A 19,378-nucleotide genomic window follows, 5' to 3' on the forward strand; every position below is an offset into this window, starting at 1 on the left:
CAAGACARGCTCCCAAAACTTCTGGGGGCAAAGCCAGACAGACCTAGCACAATCTTTAGCTACAAATTATCATAATCATCCATGTGTGACTGGAATTGTGAACAGAAATGCTGTGTCATTGAGGAATCATGTCAAAATAGGCTATCATGGTGAGTGGAGATGACTGCAACCAGTTACCTTCCCACCCATCCTGGAATGGGTGGGAGGGCCTTGGTCAAAGAGACCCCAGAAGCTGAACAGCAGTGCTACACCKACTTAGTGCTACTAACAGGGAGGGATGGGGGCTTTGCTGCAGTATCAGCTGTTCTGAAACAGCTGGACTACACGGAGATGGGATGATTTTTGTTTTGTCAGGCAACAWGGCTTAAGAAGGACTGTCTCTAGCTGGGTACAAAGTGCTCGCTGTGCATTAAGCTCCAGAAGGCTTTCTTGGAAAGCAGCTGKTGGAATGTGCACCCATTTTTTCCTTTGTGCTTCCCACTGTGTTTGCAGCAGCTGTCCGTAAGGCTGTAATGAGGCACTGGACACAGCCGGACCACAGAACACTAAAAATGGGCAGCTTCCAGGGCAGGAAGAACAGACACAGTGAAAACACCCATGGATTGTCAGCAGTACTCACTTAGCAAAGAGGAAGCTGTGCTTGGGCAAGGCTCTGTACTCAGGCTCTGGCAGCCATGCCAGGATTCAAGTCTGGTTTTCAGCCCTTGCAAAATGCTGTCTGCACTTGGCCTGATCAACTCAGGTGGGAGTGGGAGGACAGCGAGTAGGCCTGGTAGTGTTGCTGGTCTAGGTTCTCGGTAAGCCACATGGTGTGGAACAGGTTGCATCTTTATTATGTGAACTAGATCAGTGGACAGGTAATACTTTAACAGTAAGGCCCGCAAGGTTTTGTCCCAGCCTTCCGTAGAAACAGTAAATTGCAAACTCAAGAAAGTTGCCAAGGACTGCAGAGGATATGCAACCTGCCAGGCCCTCTGAGGGTAGCCAGGATAGGTGGGCTAGTGACAAAATGGTTAAATCTGCAGGAAAGAAGTGCAAGAGTCCTGGGAAAAGGGACTGCCTGAAGAACTACCAGAAACYAATATGCTTGCTTTTGAGCATTTTTTGTCTAGGCTGTTCTGTAAACCTCATTGTGCTGAAAACACCACCATCTCCCGTGACCACTCATTCAATGCGTAATCGTCCTTGCAGCTACAAAATTTGTCCACGATGTTTAACATAAATTTCAGATGGTATCATTTAGGTACCCCTGTATCTGCACTGGTTAAAAGGAATGTGGCTGCACAGACAGACTCCTTCCCATTTGCTCTTTTTGTCAATAATAGACTGACTCTTTTCTGAGCTAAACAACTCCTCCCACTTCATATTTACTCACTGGTCGCATGCTTTTCAGACATCTGATGGTCCTCACTGACGTCCTCCTTGTCCATGTCTTGTTTTGAAGGGCAGTGTGCCACTCAAACACAGCACTCCTGTGGATATGGAATGGAAGGCTACCTCACACCTCTTGGAACCTCTATTTGTGTTTTCAAGTCGCACTTAAAACTAGTTCTGTTATTCTGTGGTGCAAGCAGGCCTCCTGGCCAGTGTCAGGTGTCAGAGGCATGATCTCTAATTTTMTTTTTCCCTATTAAAAGTATCACCAGTTTTTCTGTGGAAATACTTAACAGCACAGAGGTAGGAAAATACCCCTCTGGAAACTTGCAAAATACATTTTTTCCATCTGGACAGTGAATTATTAATAACTAGAGTTTGCTAGAAGTTGTTGCACAACCATTAAARTATTTTCCCACATATTATTTCTTTCACTTGTTGAAAACATGAGATAGCCAGGTCCTGGGCTGGAAAGGGAACGCTGCCCTGTCCTCACATACCTGTACCCTCTCTGTGGAGTTCCCAGGATATGATTCATAGCAGCTGCTGCTTTCCAGGCAGCACTGTGCTAACTGAACCTCGTGTGCCTACACACTCCGACCAGGATTCTCCCTAGGTGCAAAAGCAGGAAAACAGTTGTTTGGGGAATTGTGGCTCTCTTAGCTGCTCATATCCCAGGAAAATATTTTGGGGCTAGAAAAAAAGTACTGATTGGAAATRCTGTTGTGCAATAGAGGTATGTCTTTTAAAGGTGGATTGCTAGAATGCAGGGCAGCAGACCAGCCTGCTCTTCCCTCTCTAGGGATGCACATCAATTCAGATGCTGTAGCACTCTGCTCTGCGGGGATACCAGTCACCAGAGTACAGGACACCATTACAGTCCTGAATGCAGAAATGCTGTCCATCCCTTAGAAACAGTTGAAAGTCCACAATTACTTGGCTGAGGCTGGCTCAGAGCTGAGTTACTGCTCTATGACCACGCTCCTCACTCTCCCACAGTGTATTTCAGATATCCCTTGAAGAGAAGGATTTTGATGCCATTTCAAAGCTGATGTGCAGCTGAGGTGGTCAAAACAAGACTTAGACTCTATCAYGTTCCTTATCCACAGTGGGAGTTCYACACTGGGCTTCACTGAATAGTTTCTCAAAAAGCTTATTTCAGTCAGGCAGGTGTTAGAAGATTTGAAATGCAGTCCTAGTACTAAAGGAGAATGTTTTTTATAAAAATGGGACACACCCCACGTGGCATCGGTTTCCATGTATTCCTGAAGCAAATCTCAGCAGCTGACAAGTAGAAACTTTCCTTTTTTTTTTTAAACTGCCCGGTTTGAAATGTGGAAGCTGACATTTCAGCTAGGTTTGCTCACACACATCTTGAAGAGAAAAAAAATCTTTCTGAATTAATTAGCATCTCTCACAGCTGAGGTGACAGTGGAATAAAATTCTGCATGCAGTAACAGCACCACAACCAACTCCTTGACAATGGGAGATGAATAAAGTTTCACTCCTGTTACTGTGTTTGTTCTTCAGCTGAGGAGAAGTAGGGAAGCAGGAGACTGTCCTTTTGGTTAGTCAGTGGCTCTGAACACCCACAGCAAGGAAAAAACCAAACAGAACTTCACATATGGACTCACTCTGCAGGGTGAAGCTTCCACTCAAAACTGCGCAGAGAACTTAGGAAATGATTTTGTTTGGAAGCAGGTGTTAGACTGAAGCTTAAGTTCATGGCCTGAATAACTTTTTAACAAGTTATGCACATTACAATATGACATGAACAGCTGATGTGCTTCTGACCACGGCTGAACTCTTTCACCTCCCACACATTGTAGTTGTAGGAGTTATTTCTGATAAAGTAGTTGCTCCAACTTAAAACTTGTTTCCAAAACAGTATACCAAGTGCAAACTGCTTTAAGATGTGAATCTGACTGACCACTCTGCACTTAGTGTAAAATAAAATTTCCCCACTGAAATGGTGTCTGGTTTATTTTCAAGCTTTTATATTGACCAGTGTGGACTCGATTACTGATGAAGGTAAAATGTGCTTAGTGTTTACGGAGAGGCTTCTTTCTGACAGACCACTAGAAAAGTCCAAAGGAAATGAATCTGGCCCTATTTCTTTCAGTGCCTTTAAGCTAAGGCAGGAAGCAAATGTTTTTCTTCTTGTGAAAAGTTACAAAACAATTGTCAATCTTTCCAGGGGGACCAAACTCTGCAACAAGACTATTCTTGACAAAAGAGACTTTAATTGCATGTCATCAGTTTGTCTTAGCAGCACTGCTTTAGCTGACCTTCAGTTTATCTTCTGTCCAAAAGTGACACATTGATGTGTTACGCTTGGCCTCACATTTACATTTGCATGTGTGCTACAGGAGTGAGCTGTTTCTTTCCTCCCTCCCTCTTCTTTCAGTTTTTTAAGGTTCTGGAGTCATCAGCTTCCTGTCCAAAACACCAGAGTAAACTTCTGCACAGCATTCTAACAAAACAGGTATATAAAAYGCTGTGGCTCTGCTGCCTTCCCAGACATTACAGCTCCCGGTGTACAAAACTTCCAAATTAGCTGATCAGATGGAGCGTTGCTATTTTTCAACTGTTTTTGCTGTGTATCAAGTCTTGACTCTGAGCCAGTCTGAATTGGCAGCAGATCTCTGGAATAAGCCACAGGGAAAGCTGCAAAACAGAGTCATTTATCTTTGAAACAAAAGCCCTGAAGATGGAATGTCTGATTCCCTTCTCTTTGGACTGGTGTAAAGCAGGCACCGCACCTCTGAAATTGAGAGCAGAACTGCAGGAGGAAAGAACTGAGCTCTTATACTGTATGCTCTGGCACAAGTGGAATTGCAATTTTGAATTTTGTGTGATAGACAAACTTCTACTACTTGACTGGTGAGAGGGGGCATGGTGAAAAMCAAACACCTTGGGAAAAACAAACATTCCTTGGGAAGCTTTCTCAGATTGATTTGGGGTTTTTATGGTGTATGTTCCCTACACTGCTGGCGTAATTCCATAGTTAGTGAGAGCTTCTCTAGGTTTTAGATGGTGACACTGACAGTTTGGCTAATCCAATTCCATTCTCTTGACAGCATGCTTTCTTGTCTTAAAAAGTGACAGAATTSAGTAATTTGCAGAATGCTAGATTATACTGTTTACAAATGAGTCTGTATCATCTTTGCACCCTAACAGCAATCCAGAGTAACTGCTAACGTAGGGATGTTTTGCTGGCTCACTGCTGGGGTGAGATCAGACCGGGCACTCCAAACTCTCCTGTGCTCAGAAGCGCTGTTTTGAAACAATCTGATCATGACTGCCAGTATGCATAATGCGGAAGTGAGAAAATGCTGAGGAAGTAAAATGAGCTGCTGAATGACACTGATCTCATCAGATCTTAAAGGGAAACTCCAAGGTTTCAAAAGAGCTGTTTTGAGCAGCTGCTGACTCAGAATAACAACAAGTCATCTAATACAGGCTGATACAGGGATTAAACCTACACATATTCTTTGTCAAGCACAACTCCCACTGAAGTCAGTAAATGGGACTCCAGAGATGCATAGTTCTTCCATTTCACCAAGAGGCAGAGGGATTTTTTCCCAGTGTCTCCCAGTGAATGAGCAGCAGAGTGGGCAGTTATGCTGCTCACAGAGWTATAGGCTGAGCCTGAGCACATGAYGCTGTCTGGTCTGCAGTATCAGTTTCAGGTCTGCTGGTCACCTCGCTATGTAAGAAATGTAACTTTTGCCCGTGTGTTTATACACACGCATGTGTTTATATACACACACCAACAAACTGAGTACAAGAGGAAAGGAAAAACGCCAAAGGCAACTCAAGACAAATTAACCCATAACCAAATGCTCAGCTCAAATACATCCTGTAAGTTCAACTAAATGTATCAAACATTAATAAAAGCAACTCTTGACTTTTTGGTGGGTTGATGTCATTTTTCTGATAAAGTGTAGCATTACAGGTGAACTCTGTATACAATGCTGTATCACATATTTAAAAAGGGAAGTACATAGAAGTCTTACCTTTCTGTGCACTTGAAGGGACCTGAGTCAGGTTTAGTTTGTTCTAAGGGGCCACGGTCTGTGCTAAAGCCCGGCCTGTGTGGCCACAGAATCATCTCAGCATGGTTACTTTGCCGAGTAGAGTGGAATCAACAGGACACAAAGCCCAACCAGGCACAGGTGACTGGGCTTTCCACACRCAGGTGGCTGTGTTTTCCAGGGGATAACTGTTTTGCTTACCTCCTGAACAAAGAAACTGTGGGTTTCTTTCCACTACTGAACAATTTATTAAATTTATGGTATGAAAATAATCACTTAAGCTGCACATTTTTCATTTTGACATGTGAAGGAAAAAATAATTGTGCTTTGTATTAGTAGGCCAAGATGATAATATGCTTCTATTGTCCAGGCTCATTTTTAGTTCAGGTTAAAGAAATTCCCTTGCACTGCATTGRTTGGGTTGAAAAACTGTATTATGGATTTATCTCTGTCTCCATTACAGTATCCATCTAGGCTGAGAGTAATTTTGGCCATGTCTAGACAGTGGTGTAAGCCACGTTGCATGTACCAGGAGAACCTTCCATTCAGAAACAACATCAGTGAGTACATCTGGCACAGTTACAAGTAATTATCTATGTGAAAGCTGAAAAAAGTTTTAATATAAAGTGCATTCAATACAAGGGTGTAATTTAACCAGCTGTTTATCTGTTTTACTTGGTAGCCCTTCCAGGGAGAAATGCAAAACCTGTTTTCTCTTAGTCTGCACTGTGACTAGAACAYAATTTCCACGTCAAGGGCAACTGAGTGGCATCATAGACAAGAGAAAATAGAGTATGTTTTCTTTAAGAAAGATCTGGCATGCTACACAAAAAAACCTCTGTTTRAAAATCTGGCAGCTCACCTTAAGGCATTTTAAACCATGTGAGTGAGTACATTAGCAACTTCCTGTTGCTGGCAGTGCTATGTAAGTGCACCCCAACAGTATGGAGAGATAATGAAGAGCCCATCTGGAAAGAAYGTAACAGCCTCTTCAGAAAACCCTYTGCCTTGGAACAAATCACATCCTATTGCTCTCMAAAAGCAGAGGACTCTGAGAGCAAACTGCCTTCAGAGATTCTGTTCCCATGGCAAGAGAAGGAAGACCATTTGCTCCTACTAAAACAATASAACCCTTCTTTATATTTGCAGATTTCATGATGCTGAAGTAAATGGATGCGTACAGTATCTTTTCCAGCATAGGCAGTTGCATCACTGACCTGTCAGTCTCACATCTCTGCAGGTTGTCTGCAGAAGCAGAAGAGCRCCTGCATCTCCTCCCTGAGTCCCATACATGGTTCATTACACCATGTGCTTCCCTGCCTTAAATTTCCTGTGCAGAAAGTGGACAAATATAGAAGTCTTGTCTCTGTAAGCCAGTGTTTTTCACAGAATAGAAACCTAGTGATTGTGAGCACGGAAAGAGCTTGCAAACAACATTTTTTTCCCCAGTGCAGTCCTGTCAGAGAGCTTGTGATCAAGGGAGGAACTGAAAGCACTCCTTGAAGGAACAGAAATACTGTGACATGTGAAAGATCCTTTCAGGAATAGTTACTGCCCTGTAGACATGCAGAGCAACATTCCCTACATTTGGTAGTTACCCTTTAATTATAACCCTATCAAAATACTAACGTTTTTTGGTAACTTCATGATCMGAACAAAATGTTTGTTTTTGTCATGACTGCTGCTTCTTTGGTCCTTGCCGAGACCAAATTCTGAAGAACTTTCAGRGAAGCAAGAAGTGAATGTGATGAARTGCTAAGCCTCAGCCAAGCTCCCTGAGGTCTGCAGTGCTACTGCAGTTCTGCAAGATGGTGTTCATGATGATTTGAACCTTGTGAGATAATTTTAAGTGGCCTAGGAAGTTATTAGTTTTTGYCAAATAAAAAAAGACACCATGCTAGGCTGACTCCTGTTATTAGACAAAGTCTTTGTAAGATCCCTCTTAGCACTGCTATGGGATTTGATACTGTGGAAAATCATTCTCCAACTCCTGTAGCTTTGGCTTCTAAGATGCACCTCAGTTTGCTTTTGCTGCTGCTATCTGCAAAATTATTCCTTCAGGAAAGAAGAGTTACAAGGAGTTAAAGGGAATAGTAGATTAAGACCAGAGAGGCTAAAGGAAGAGTCAAGATGAAGAGGTAGAAGTGGAATGCAAAGTGCAAAATCTGTGAGAGAGCTGAGGAAGCAAAGTAATATGCAAACAACTGAAGAGAAGGATATCCCTAGCAAAGGACTGGATCAAGAGTTATGACATTCAATAAAGTATAGCTGAGAAAGAGCATTGGAGGGAGGAACTAGTGATAACTGATGGCGTTTTCTGCTGGGAATGCTTCTGTCAGGAGTTATCCTAAATATTCTCTTAAGGGAGAYAGGAAGGCAGCAAGAGGAAGTGGTTTCTTTAGGAAGACGGGAGGTTCACTTTGCTGTCCCACTTCTGATCTCCTATCTCCTCCACACTCCCAAACCGTRTTTATTACCAAACTGCTTACCCTGTCACTGAGAGATTTCACCCTCCTCCTCCATTTGCTGCTAACACTCCTCCTCCATGCTACAAGGCATTTTTCCCTTCTAGCCAAAACCATCCTGTCTGTGCTTGTAATTGTGTCTCTGTTGTTATGGACAAGAGTCTTTTCATTCCAAGACTCAGTGCGCTATTTTGGCCAAGCATACTGAATGAAGCATTTATTGCTTTCCCTTTAACGCAGTTTCATTCTACAGGACATTCCATTTTTTWAAAAAAGCTGAGATTAAATAGCCCAGTAAAAGTTGCATCAGAATATTACAGAAGAGATTGCTTGTCACCGCATATAAAATATTCTATGGTGCTGTCCCACATGGGGTACTGATACCCTTGCTGGATCTGAAGTAGATGGGGTTCAAGAGACACACACATTGGAACACAGCACTTTAAACAAACTAAATGTGTTTTGATGGAAAGACAGCATGGGAGAAATCCAATTCTAGAAAGGACTTCGGAGTGCAGAGAATGGTTTGGTTCACCTCTTTGGGAATAAACAAATTCTGTGTGTACATTTCTTTTAAAGCCTTTGAAATAAAATTATTTTGGAAAGTATCTATTTAGAGAGATCCGTGACRGCTAACTTAACTCACTTAATTTCTGGGACCTTGTGGTGCAGGATGCACATGGCTTTCCTCATGGCAAGTTTCTAAAGAAATGGAGGCACCACAACTCAGTGGGGCAGCATAAGTCACTTGTTACAGAGTAAACCACAGAGGTTTACAGAGGCGTGGTCTCCTGTCTGCACCATGTCCAGTCAGAGCACCTCATCTGTACATGGCACAGCCAGTCAGTCACTGACTCTGTCCCCTTTTGCGAGCCCTGCTGAAAGCTTGCTGCATTCAGTGCCATGGGGTGTTCAAGAGCCAACTAGACCAGTGTGATTTGGGCACAGTGGGTAGACACAGGCTTTAAGGGAGTTCGATTGAAACCTCCTATCACTGCACTGTCAACTTCTTTTAAGAAAACTGTGTTATGTGAAAACCAGCATAATTCCAGATTCTATCTGCGGGCATGTTTTGCAATGCTGTTGCTCCCTCTCTGCCCAAACTGAACCTAGGGAGTCATGCTCAGGTTTGCATCAGCAGGCAGAGTGTCTCAGAAGTGCAACCACAGTATTGCTTTCCCCGASGGAGTTCACAGACAAGTGACATATACACGTGTCTGTACAAAATTAACATCTGCAAATTGAAAACATGGATTTATATAAACACAAACCTCACAGTAGCATAAAAAGCAAATAAAGCCTTATAATTCTAATRGGAAACAAATGAAGAAAATATTTTCCAACTTAATCCATCTCTGCCCAATTGGTAGGCTCTAACAAAGGTTTACTTTTCTTTTTGGAAGGGATGCCTGCTGGGGAATGAAGAAAAAACACTGTGGTGTGGGAAGGATAAACCGAGACAGCTGTTTAAATTGCTTAGGGTATTAAGCTGCTCTTTGTATGTTTATTTTATTGTTTCTGCCTTTTTGTTTTCTGGAGTTGCTTAACACTGACTGGTGTATGAGGATACAAAAAATGGCTGGAATTATATTTGTGAACATGGCTTAATTCGCCACTTGAGCGGGCAGGAGAAGAAGTTTGAGATGTGCTGTCTGGTTTAATCATTTTAAGCCTGGCTGGGCAAAGGGAGCTTTCCTTTTTACTAGGATAGCAAAAGGAAACAAAAAACAGTCTAACAGAGCTTGTGTGCTGATGCCAGCTGAGAGAGACAYCAGAGACATCAATCTTCTTTGTTCAAAGTAGAAATGGTTCACAGGAGGTCAAGTAGTAATTTCTGTCTTAAAATAATGTTGCACATTTGCCTGCCTTATGCAGACTTGAAACCCCCTTTTAACTTTCTATCAATTAAAAGCAGACAGTTATTGAGCTAAGTGATAAAGGTCATGGAGATTCAGGGTATGGATGGCTTGAGCCCAACCTCTCCCGAAGAGTCAAAAAAAAAGTGATTAATTATGGATATTTACTCTGGGAATTACAATAACCTACAGTGAATTTTCCACTGTGCCCTGCAACAATAATACAATTATATATGCCACCCGGAGAGGTAAAGTCTAAGAAATTATAATGCCATGTTGAGTYTGCCACCTTAAGCCTTTTGTGCATTAGTGACTCTTTAATAACACGACATATTGTTTCTCCTCTAGAATATACTGGGAAATTTATTCTACACTCTTAGATATGCTGTGTGTTCTGTACTTCAAAGAACATCAAGCTGTTCTTTATCTAGTTCATCAATGACAGCCAAGTTTGTATCCTGCTTTTAATGATGCTGCACATGCATTTTTTTCAGAGACAAAGCACATTTGGGGAAGAACTGAGGAGCACAGCTCAKCAGAAGGTTCACACTCACATCAGACCAGGGCATCGTGGTGGCTGTTAATCAGTCTGTACCCTYTGTAGCAGGATTTTTGCCTCCCCACAGGCTTTAGCTGAATGCTSTGCTATGTTAGATGCTGAGTTCTCCTCCTTCTATCCCAGGGTCACAGGGAATGTGGGAGGGCCATGAACCATCAGACTCATTGGGATGGATGGGTGCAACACGTGCYCTGGCCTGACAGTCACCACTGCGGCTCCATCTCTTCTGTGATTGTCAGAATGCCCAGCAAAGCATTTGTGTATCGAATATGTGCATACCTGCAGATGGATGCGATCATCAGAGCTCACAAGGCACACCAGGGGATAAGCTGAGCCCCAGAAAGGATCTAAGCTTATGCAGAAGGATACACTTGCTCTCCTTTCTGCGCCCAAATGATGCTAAGGAATGCAAACCCCAGCTTGGTCCTGTAGTCAGAGCCTACGATGAAATTTGTGGGCAAATAATGCAACCACTCTCAGGACCCTGTCAGTGGTTAGCAGTGACACAGTTTCTGACTCCCCAAACCCCATCTRTGGGCTTGTTTGTCACCAGTTTGTGAACTTAACCTAATTTCAGATAAGCAATGATTTCATTTGATAACAGAATGTAGCTTTGAAGCCCAGCCACAGCTGCAGAGAAAGAGAAGAAAATATGTGCTGCACTTAGCTGTCCTCAATCGCTTTCAGGCATGCAGGGTTTCAGRGCATGCTGCTATTGACTTTTGTCTTAAACGTGCACACTTGTTCCTGCAGATATGGGAATATTTAAGTTCATGACTTGTTCTCCCCTTTMKCAAAGACTTGAGCTGGTGTAATTTYAACAAGACAAGTTAGCTCCTCRCACCAGATTTTGTACTATACAAGAGTTACATAGCACTAAAAGAAACAATTTATTTCCTCCSCTGTGGAAGAAGAGGCAACTYGCAAATTTCTGTATKGGTATCTAAAATGTACAGAACATCCCACCAAATAATTTAGCCTCTGTAAATGGATAAAGGCCTGGATCCCATTTCTGTAGACCACTCAGAAGTCACAGCATGAAGGTGTGACCTTAGCCACACGGTTGTTAAATGAAGTGCATCATAATGTTGTAGACATTTTCTGACMCAGGTGCCTTCTGTAGCAAGCCTATGCTAAGATAATCTAGGTTCTGCATCCTTCCACATCTTAAAGCATTTYATGTGCAAAGCAGAGTGTTCACAAATGGAAGCAGAATCTTCTCAGATGCAGTTAAGGCTGGCAGAAGCCCAGCTAGAGAGGCAYCTTATCTAAGGAATTATGCATTCCCAGCAAAATATATGTTAGATAGATTTTTAACCATAGGTTCTTCAGTAAGCACCTCTTGGAGAAGGAAACAAGCAGGAGGAAATGTAGGAAGGTTCTGCTGTCTTAGGTCACAGCCAGTGTTTTTCATTCCCACGTAACTCCAGGGTTACTAACTGAAAAGTGTCTGGCTTCACAATGACTGTGAGGCTTGAAAACGTTTTGGAAATTACACTSACTGAATCAATGAATTCAAATGAAATTAAGCACAACTGGGACAATTTTGCTCATTTCTAAAACTCTACCAAATATGAGAAAGCTAAGAAACAGTAAAATTATTTCCCTCAACAGAAGACAAATCCTACCAACAGGTTTTGTTTTTAAATAAATGGACTGCTTTTTTTAAAAAATGTTTACATCTTAATACTGCTTAAAAATTCTAGCATACATAGATATGTGTTCTGCACACAGATGAGCTGTTTAGTTGAACCACAGTATTTACATAACAATATTAGAATATACTGCTGTGCAAAATATAATTCGGTAACTGACTGATCCAGACTTGGAAAGTGCACCATATCAGATGCCAAAAACGAAAAGTAAACAATAGATATCAAAACAATGAAAACATCTTTTCTGCCACCTTGAAATGAAGCACTAAGTTATACTTTTATATACTGCACTTTTATTACTGAATAATTAATCAAGCTGCTCGAGATAATTGTGAGTCTTCTTGTTATCAAAGTAGATGTCTCCTTTGCATYTACCTGGGCTATTAACTCCATGATCTTAGTGGCAAAGGGTTCTACAGGTTAGTCCAGTATTACACACATAGATAAAATTGTTTCAATGTATATTTATGTCTAGCTGCCGTTGTATTATTCTATCTTTTTCACAGAAGCAATTTGAACTGTCTGCTTTTTGGTTGAACTATTCACCTATTTTTTGGAACAAAAATACAGAGCATAGTAAATAGTTTTATCTTATTCATGTTTTATATACCAGTATCAGGCCTTATCAACYTTGTCTAGTCCAAGCAAATTTCCAAACCAAATTTCCTCCTGTAGCCTTTCACCGGGGTTTCATATAGCAATGCTAACACATACTAGCTTAACAAATAAGGCTGCCTTAGATCTGAAAGCAGCACTTCAGTTGATTTATTTTCTAAACATTTGAGTTTGATATAGGGCAGGATAGCAACAAACAAATATGAATGCCCYGCTACACTCCAGGGATACCCATGGCACACAAGGAGCAGGGAGAAATGATCTCTTTGATCACAGATTAAGTACTAGAGCAGGAGTTTGAATAAGGACTCTGCCTCGATTGATTTAATTAAATCAGTTTAGAAAGTGTTTGAGCAGTGTGCACACCGCAGTGATTTCATTAAGCTCACGTCTGAACCGGTCCTGCTACGCTGGAGTGAACGTGAGCTCCCAGAATTTAATCACTACAGGCAGTGGCAAATGTTTGAGCTATCAGCTGATGTGTTCYGTGTTTTCATCTCTGCTGGACCTTACTGCCGAAGCTGAACTTAGCACAGCGCATAGATGGGCTGTCCCTAAAATCTTCCCCTTGCTCCCACAGGAGAATCTCAATACCAAACCTCAATCATTCCTCTCCTCGACCCCTGTCCATGCAGCCAGCAATGACATCTCTAGTCACAGTGGTTTAATGTGCAGCAGCACACAGACTGCTCACTTGTGACCCAAAAGACATTCTTTATTCCAGGCTCTCAATTCCAGGGAGTTTTTTCCCCTCTCTTGAAGCCTGTAGGGCTATATCAAGAACTAAAGTATTTTTAGCATAAGGACTAATGACCAGAAATATTTTTGCAGTTCTCTAAGACTCAAAAAATACACAGAGGAGAGAAAAAGGCCATTGCTCATTTTACAGAACAACTGTCAACAGTAAAATCTACCTCTGCAAACAGGACAAAAGACCAAATCAAAATAAAATTACTTCTTAAACCTCAATACCTGTGGCTCTTCCAAGACTTTTCAGTGTAACAAATAATTTTGGGGTGCACCAATGCCTCTGGGGGTTTTCAATTATACTTGAATATTTTTTGCACCATAAAGTAACGCATTTAGTTACTCAAAAATCCTTAAACAAAGAATGCCATAGTCTAATCTGTATGCTGCTGGAATTAGAATACTATTCAGGCTGATCAATTGTGCTTGACCTTCACCTTTTGTCCTTTTTATCTCAAAAGCAGTTGCAGAAGCAGCAAAGCAGTATTAGTGTTGGAATTTGGGCATTTTAGTTTTCTTGTAACAAAGTTTAGCTTTCAGGAAGAGAACACTCTGCCACCAGCCAGATCTCTGTGTACTGTCAGCAGGCCCTTTATAAAGCCTTTACTGAGATTAGGAATTGCTGAGAAAGGCCACRTGTTTTAGTCACATGCATAACTTTTTCAAGGAGAGAACAACTTTGTAAGACTTATTAAATAAGTTGGGATGGTGGCCTGCCTTTAAAAGGCTGAACAGAGCACACTGCATTTCCATCAAAAAAACTCCTTAAGTATTTTTGGGACTGTAAAAGCAAGTACTTGGAGCAAGGGTGAGATCAGGCCTTGTTTCCAAGAAAGAATAAAGCAACTAGACTGAGTGTGAGCTGGGAATGAGCAGGAACCTGGAAAACGGAAGACAGGGACCCTGAGTCCAWCTGCAAGAGGCCAAATACAGGGATGTCAGAATGTCTCACAGAGYGAGCAGGAACACATTACCCTATCAAATGAAGTCAGAGTCTGGTCATCAGCACAAACACAGGAGACTGTTCTGTTCCAGAAAGGAAACAGACTATTATTAATGGAAAGCAATTTACAGGTCAGACACAAACAATTCTGAGCCCATTATAAGCTCTTTCCAACTCCTTGCCTTCATATTCTACCAAGGACTCTTACAAGCACATTTGCCTTTATGTTTTCCCCACCTTGTCTCACTGTTTTGAACCGGCCAAGGATTGTCATTTCAACAAGGAATTTGTATATTGTTTGGTCCCAGAGCTGGCTGCAGTACAAATGACTGAATCTTGTGTTGCAATAAGAGACTCTTGACCTCAGTACCAATGAGAGGTGTGCTCGGTGTCACCAAAGCTGATGTCAGCTATCTGCACCTTGAATATTTTCACCAGCTGCCTCCTCAGTTTGTTTCCATTTTAAAGATGGAAATCATAACTGAGTTATTTTCCACAGCTCTCTATTTGTTTCTTTCCTGATTAGAGGAGATGATAGAAACTGAAAGGAATGAAGAGTTGTCTCTGTTCACAAGGTCACTGCAGAGCCTCCAGGGTTGCTCAGACCTTCCGAACTGGAGCAGCCTTCATAATATGCACTTGCYTTCTGGCTGATTTGTGCCACCCCTCTGCTCCAAGTGGTTCCAGTGTTTTTCTTTGTCTTTTATACCCCCCACATCAAAATATTTTTCAAGCCAAGATGTTTCACAAGATACCAAACTCTTTCAGAAATTCTGTATATATAATTAAGCAAAGCAAAAGAGCCTTTCATTACCACTCCTGCYTCTGAGATGTGGAGCAGGGATATGACTTCATCTGAGAAAAAATGCAAGCCCAAACCCAAACCAGTTGTCTCCTGGGGTTTTCTTAGCTTTTAGCTCATCATAAACATTTTGTGGTTTCAGTAACTGTGCCTGAAACAGACTTCATCAGGGTCAGCAGTACAAAACTAAGGCAGAGGATTTACTGAGATAGACTGTCTATCTACTTAAATGTGTAAAATGATATTTCTCACGGCTGTCAGGAGACCAGAAACAAAACAGGCAACAATGAGGTGATAAGAGGGGAAAATGAATTAAAAGAGCTTACTGCACAGACCYACTCTCTGACAGCGTTTTGTTCACACTGCCTGAATTATTACAAAATAGAAAATAACCCTCACATACCCAAATAAGACCAAAAAACATTTACTGCACTAATTGCTGAACACTTGAGAGCCTGTATTACCAATTTCTTTCAAAGTTTTATTGCCTAAAGAACACAATTCTATAAAATTAGAATTTTTCTCTTTTGTTTCTAAGACTCAGTTTGGTTAATTAGAATGAAAAGAGTTTATCCAGCAGCAGAAAGAGACATTTCCAAAACAACACTCACACAAAGGAAGTTTTCCACTTCTCTTTTGCCTTAACAAATACTTTTTGTAAGGGATTTTAAACATTTTTGCAGGAAGCTGTTTTATCCTCATGCGATTGATTTAAAACCAATTTAYGTATTGGGGAGAGACAAAAGCAGAGAAATGCTTGATAAACAGTAATCAARGTACTGGCATTTGAACTATTCAGTAGTTTATTGGGGATTAAACCACCACATTTCACAGTCCAAGTGCACGTGAAATATCTGGTGTTTCATGTTCAAGCAGCGTTCTCAGCTCGAGCTTTCCCCCATAAATGTTTACAGTGTTCTACAGTGATGCAGCTAAACCCTGCACTAATTTTATAGACCAGAACATTTGTCATACATGGAGGTGAGTCAGTCTYCTCCAAGCTCCCCTACTCTGCTCTCCCAGCCAGGACGCTTGGCTGAGTTCTGAGGCAAGGCAGGTGCTCAAGGCTGTCTGCAGGACATGTGTCAGGGGAACCCAGATTTCCAGTGCTCGGAAATGAAGTCACACAARCAGTGGCTCTCACAGCCTGGACATGGAGAACACAGTTACTGCTGAATGAAAAACCCCTCTGGACCTAACTCTTGTGACACTAACTGGGACAGAACCTTCCAAGACATCTGCTATGTGCCAAAAGAACCAGGAAGTGGATCATTTACATGCCATATAGATTTGCTATTACACAAGTACTTCAAAGGAGGAACAGATCTGCATTTCAGACCCCAAGCAATAAAAGAAAGGAAGAAGTAAAACGTCCCAGTATTGTGCTAGAAACATACACAGCTGGTGACTGGTACTTCCTTTTCATGCAGCTAAAGTCCAGCAGTAATTCCACTGACACACCGTTTTTGTTTTTGGTTTCTTTTTTTTAAATGAAAGCTAAGTATCTCCTATGATTTAATGATTCATCAAGTTGAAGGTTTAAGGAAAAAAATGTTATGTAGGCCATCATCTCCACCCTCCACTAATATTCCAGCCTTGGTGCAGCCTCTGCATTATTGATTCCCCATTTTCACCACCTTTGTAGCTGATCTCTCYTCACTTTAGATTTGTGTTTCTGATTTTGTGTTGTCACCAGATTTTTCTTCAGACCATCTACTGTTTTACAGCAGCCAGAAAGTAACTGCCTGTGGGTACTTTCAAGGTACTAAAATTTGTTTTGTTTGTTTTTTAAGTAGTGCAAACACCTTTCTGATCTGTTTGTCACACTGCCAAGACCATGTTGCATTAAATAAATGGGATTTTCTGCACACTATGCAGAAGTAAGAGACCAAAGTATCTGCGCTCTTCCTGAACCAAAGCAGAGGTTTCATCTCAGTAAGGGAGAGCAGAGTGTGCTTTGAGTTTCATACCTTCAGTGAAAGAGAACACACAACTCYTCCTTTCTGGAAATTAATACAACTTCTAGAAATGTCAAAATGTTGTTCTGATCAGGTAAGGATTTAAATCAAAGAGAGGGGGCCTACTGACATATTCAAAACTATCACTCAGTTACTTCCTCGGAGGGCTGGGCCTGTGTTTTTAAGCGAGTTGTCAAAATCCTCTTTATTACTGAACTTCTTTACCCGGAAGACATGCCAGCCTCTCACAAGAAWAGGCCATTTAGTGCCAAGCCTAAGGTGAAACGTGCGGTGGAACACAGTAAGGGAGCAGTGGCGTGGTTCCTGGAGATTCCTGACAGGAGAGCAGCCAACCCTGCAGCCACTACACACTCACAAGTGYGGCTCACTGTGCACTGCTGACACACTTATTTGCCAGCTATGCCCAGGAGCTGACCTCTGTGTTCTCCAGGATGCCAAAATAGAGATTAGCAGTGTTAATCCCAGAGTAACAAGAGGGCTCATTCTGTCCAGCCTATAAATAACTACAGCGACAATTCAACGTCTTACCGTAAAAAGAATAAGAACAAATGGGTGGGGATGGGGACCCCAAAGGCAAAAAAAAACCTCACCGGGTAACCTAAATACCAGTTCTGCTCACAAAGTCGCAGTGGCTTAATACAAGACATTATTTTTACCAAGAACCAGCAAAATCATAGCAGTCAGTAGCACCAAATGTATACACCTTTAATGCACCTATTGCTGCATTTTTTCTCAAAGATACCACTAAATAGCTAAGGAGTATAGGTATATCTCACTGTAGCAGTGCCCTCATTAACACAACACTGCTGTTCATGTCATTCCTTTCACAGAACTCTTTCATCTGCACTGAAAATACCTTTCCCTCCCATGGAAAACTGCAAATTATTTTCTGTATGCTGTTGAAAAAACAGCAGTGACCTCAGAAAGGTGGCTGCTCATGCAAACAGCTTTCCATAGGGGACAGCCTGTCCCATCAATATAGAAATGTAATTTTCTTACCGACTAAGAGTGTGGCAATATGATTAAATTGAAACCACTTTGATTACAAAAACATCATCCCAAAGATTTGCACTTTGGACCTCTCCAAAGTTTTTACTGAACCAATGGCTGTGATTTCCACACAAAAGTTAAGTGTTCGGGGGAAAGGCTGTGTTGTTAAATTACCACYGTCAATGCCATAAATGCAGTTTCCTTGATTGCTATGAGAGACTGACAATGTCCATTACCAATTTTGGTCTTTTTGTATGTTTTCATTTGGTAAGGAGAAAAAACAACACACAAGTGTCACATTTTTATTTGCACAGGGGGACTCCCAGGATGTGAAAGCAGCTTGTGTTGGTCAGTTCTCTGGTCTGTTTTGTCAGTCTRTAAGGAAACTGCACCTGGTCAGTACATTTGTGTACACTTGAAATTTCACTGCTGATGGTTTCCTGTCCAGATCCATCCTTTTACCCCTCCTTTTCAATCAGTTACCTTCAAACCTCATCATAGAGCATATGTGGGGACACACCACAGGAATTCATACTTGTCATCAACACATTTAACACATATTCATACTTGTCATCAACACATTTAACACATATTTCCCAGAAAAGTAGAATTTTTAGTTAGGTTTGGGAAGGACCTATGGAGATCATTCAAGCCAACTCCCCTGCCAAAGCAGCATAACCTCGAGCAGGTGACACAAGAAGCACCCAGGTGAGTCTGGAATATCTCGAGAGAGGGAGACGCCACCACCTCCCTGGGGTCTCCCTTCTGGAAGCACTCCACAAACCCAAGAAATTTCACAACCCTGGGGGCGCAGAGCCATTTAAAAAACCGCAATCCTTACCACACTGTCTCCACACGGCACTGATCCCCGCAAACTCCTTCCCGAGGGCACGTCCCGCTCCGGGCTGGGTCGCTGGAGAACGATCGGCGCCGTGAGGGCGGCGGGGGGCTCAGGCTGAGGGAGGTTCTGCTGGGTCGCTGGAGAACGATCGGCGCCGTGAGGGCTCGGGGGGCTCAGGCTGAGGGAGGTTCTGCTGGGTCGCTGGAGAATGAGCGGCGCCGTGAGGGCTCGGGGGGCTCACGCTGAGGGAGGTTCTGTGACCAGTTTGTCCCGCCTTTTCCCCTCAGGGAGCGCGCGGCACCGCAAGGGCGGGAAAGCCGCGAGGGAGGGGTCTCGCGCCGCGCCTCGCTCCCGCGGCACGTGCAGGGCCGGCCGCATTTCCGGCYGGGCGGGTCCCTCCGTGAGGGGCGGGAGGCGGCGCTGCGCGTGCGCCCTGAGGCCGCGCGCCGGCGGGGCGGCCGCTCCCGGCACAGCGCGCGGCGTCCCCTCAGCCGCCCCGGCCGCCCGGGGCTGCG

At 42.6% G+C, this 19,378-nt stretch overlaps 1 long non-coding RNA gene across 2 annotated transcripts in view; it reads right to left on the reverse strand.

Annotated features, from left to right (window-relative positions):
- LOC130582872 (uncharacterized) overlaps nucleotides 1-19,258 on the reverse strand; it is a 40,213-nt gene extending 20,955 nt beyond the window's left edge. For both annotated transcript variants that reach the window (XR_008966358.1, XR_008966357.1), the window contains exon 1: nucleotides 18,864-19,258. This is a non-coding gene — a long non-coding RNA (uncharacterized LOC130582872). The remainder of the gene's footprint in view (nucleotides 1-18,863) is intronic.
- Between the last annotated feature and the right edge of the window lie 120 nt (nucleotides 19,259-19,378).

The sequence above is a fragment of the Malurus melanocephalus genome, unplaced genomic scaffold (assembly GCF_030028575.1).
Source record: "Malurus melanocephalus ecotype Western Australia unplaced genomic scaffold, MMel_1.1 scaffold_533, whole genome shotgun sequence".
NCBI classification, from domain to species: domain Eukaryota; kingdom Metazoa; phylum Chordata; class Aves; order Passeriformes; family Maluridae; genus Malurus; species Malurus melanocephalus.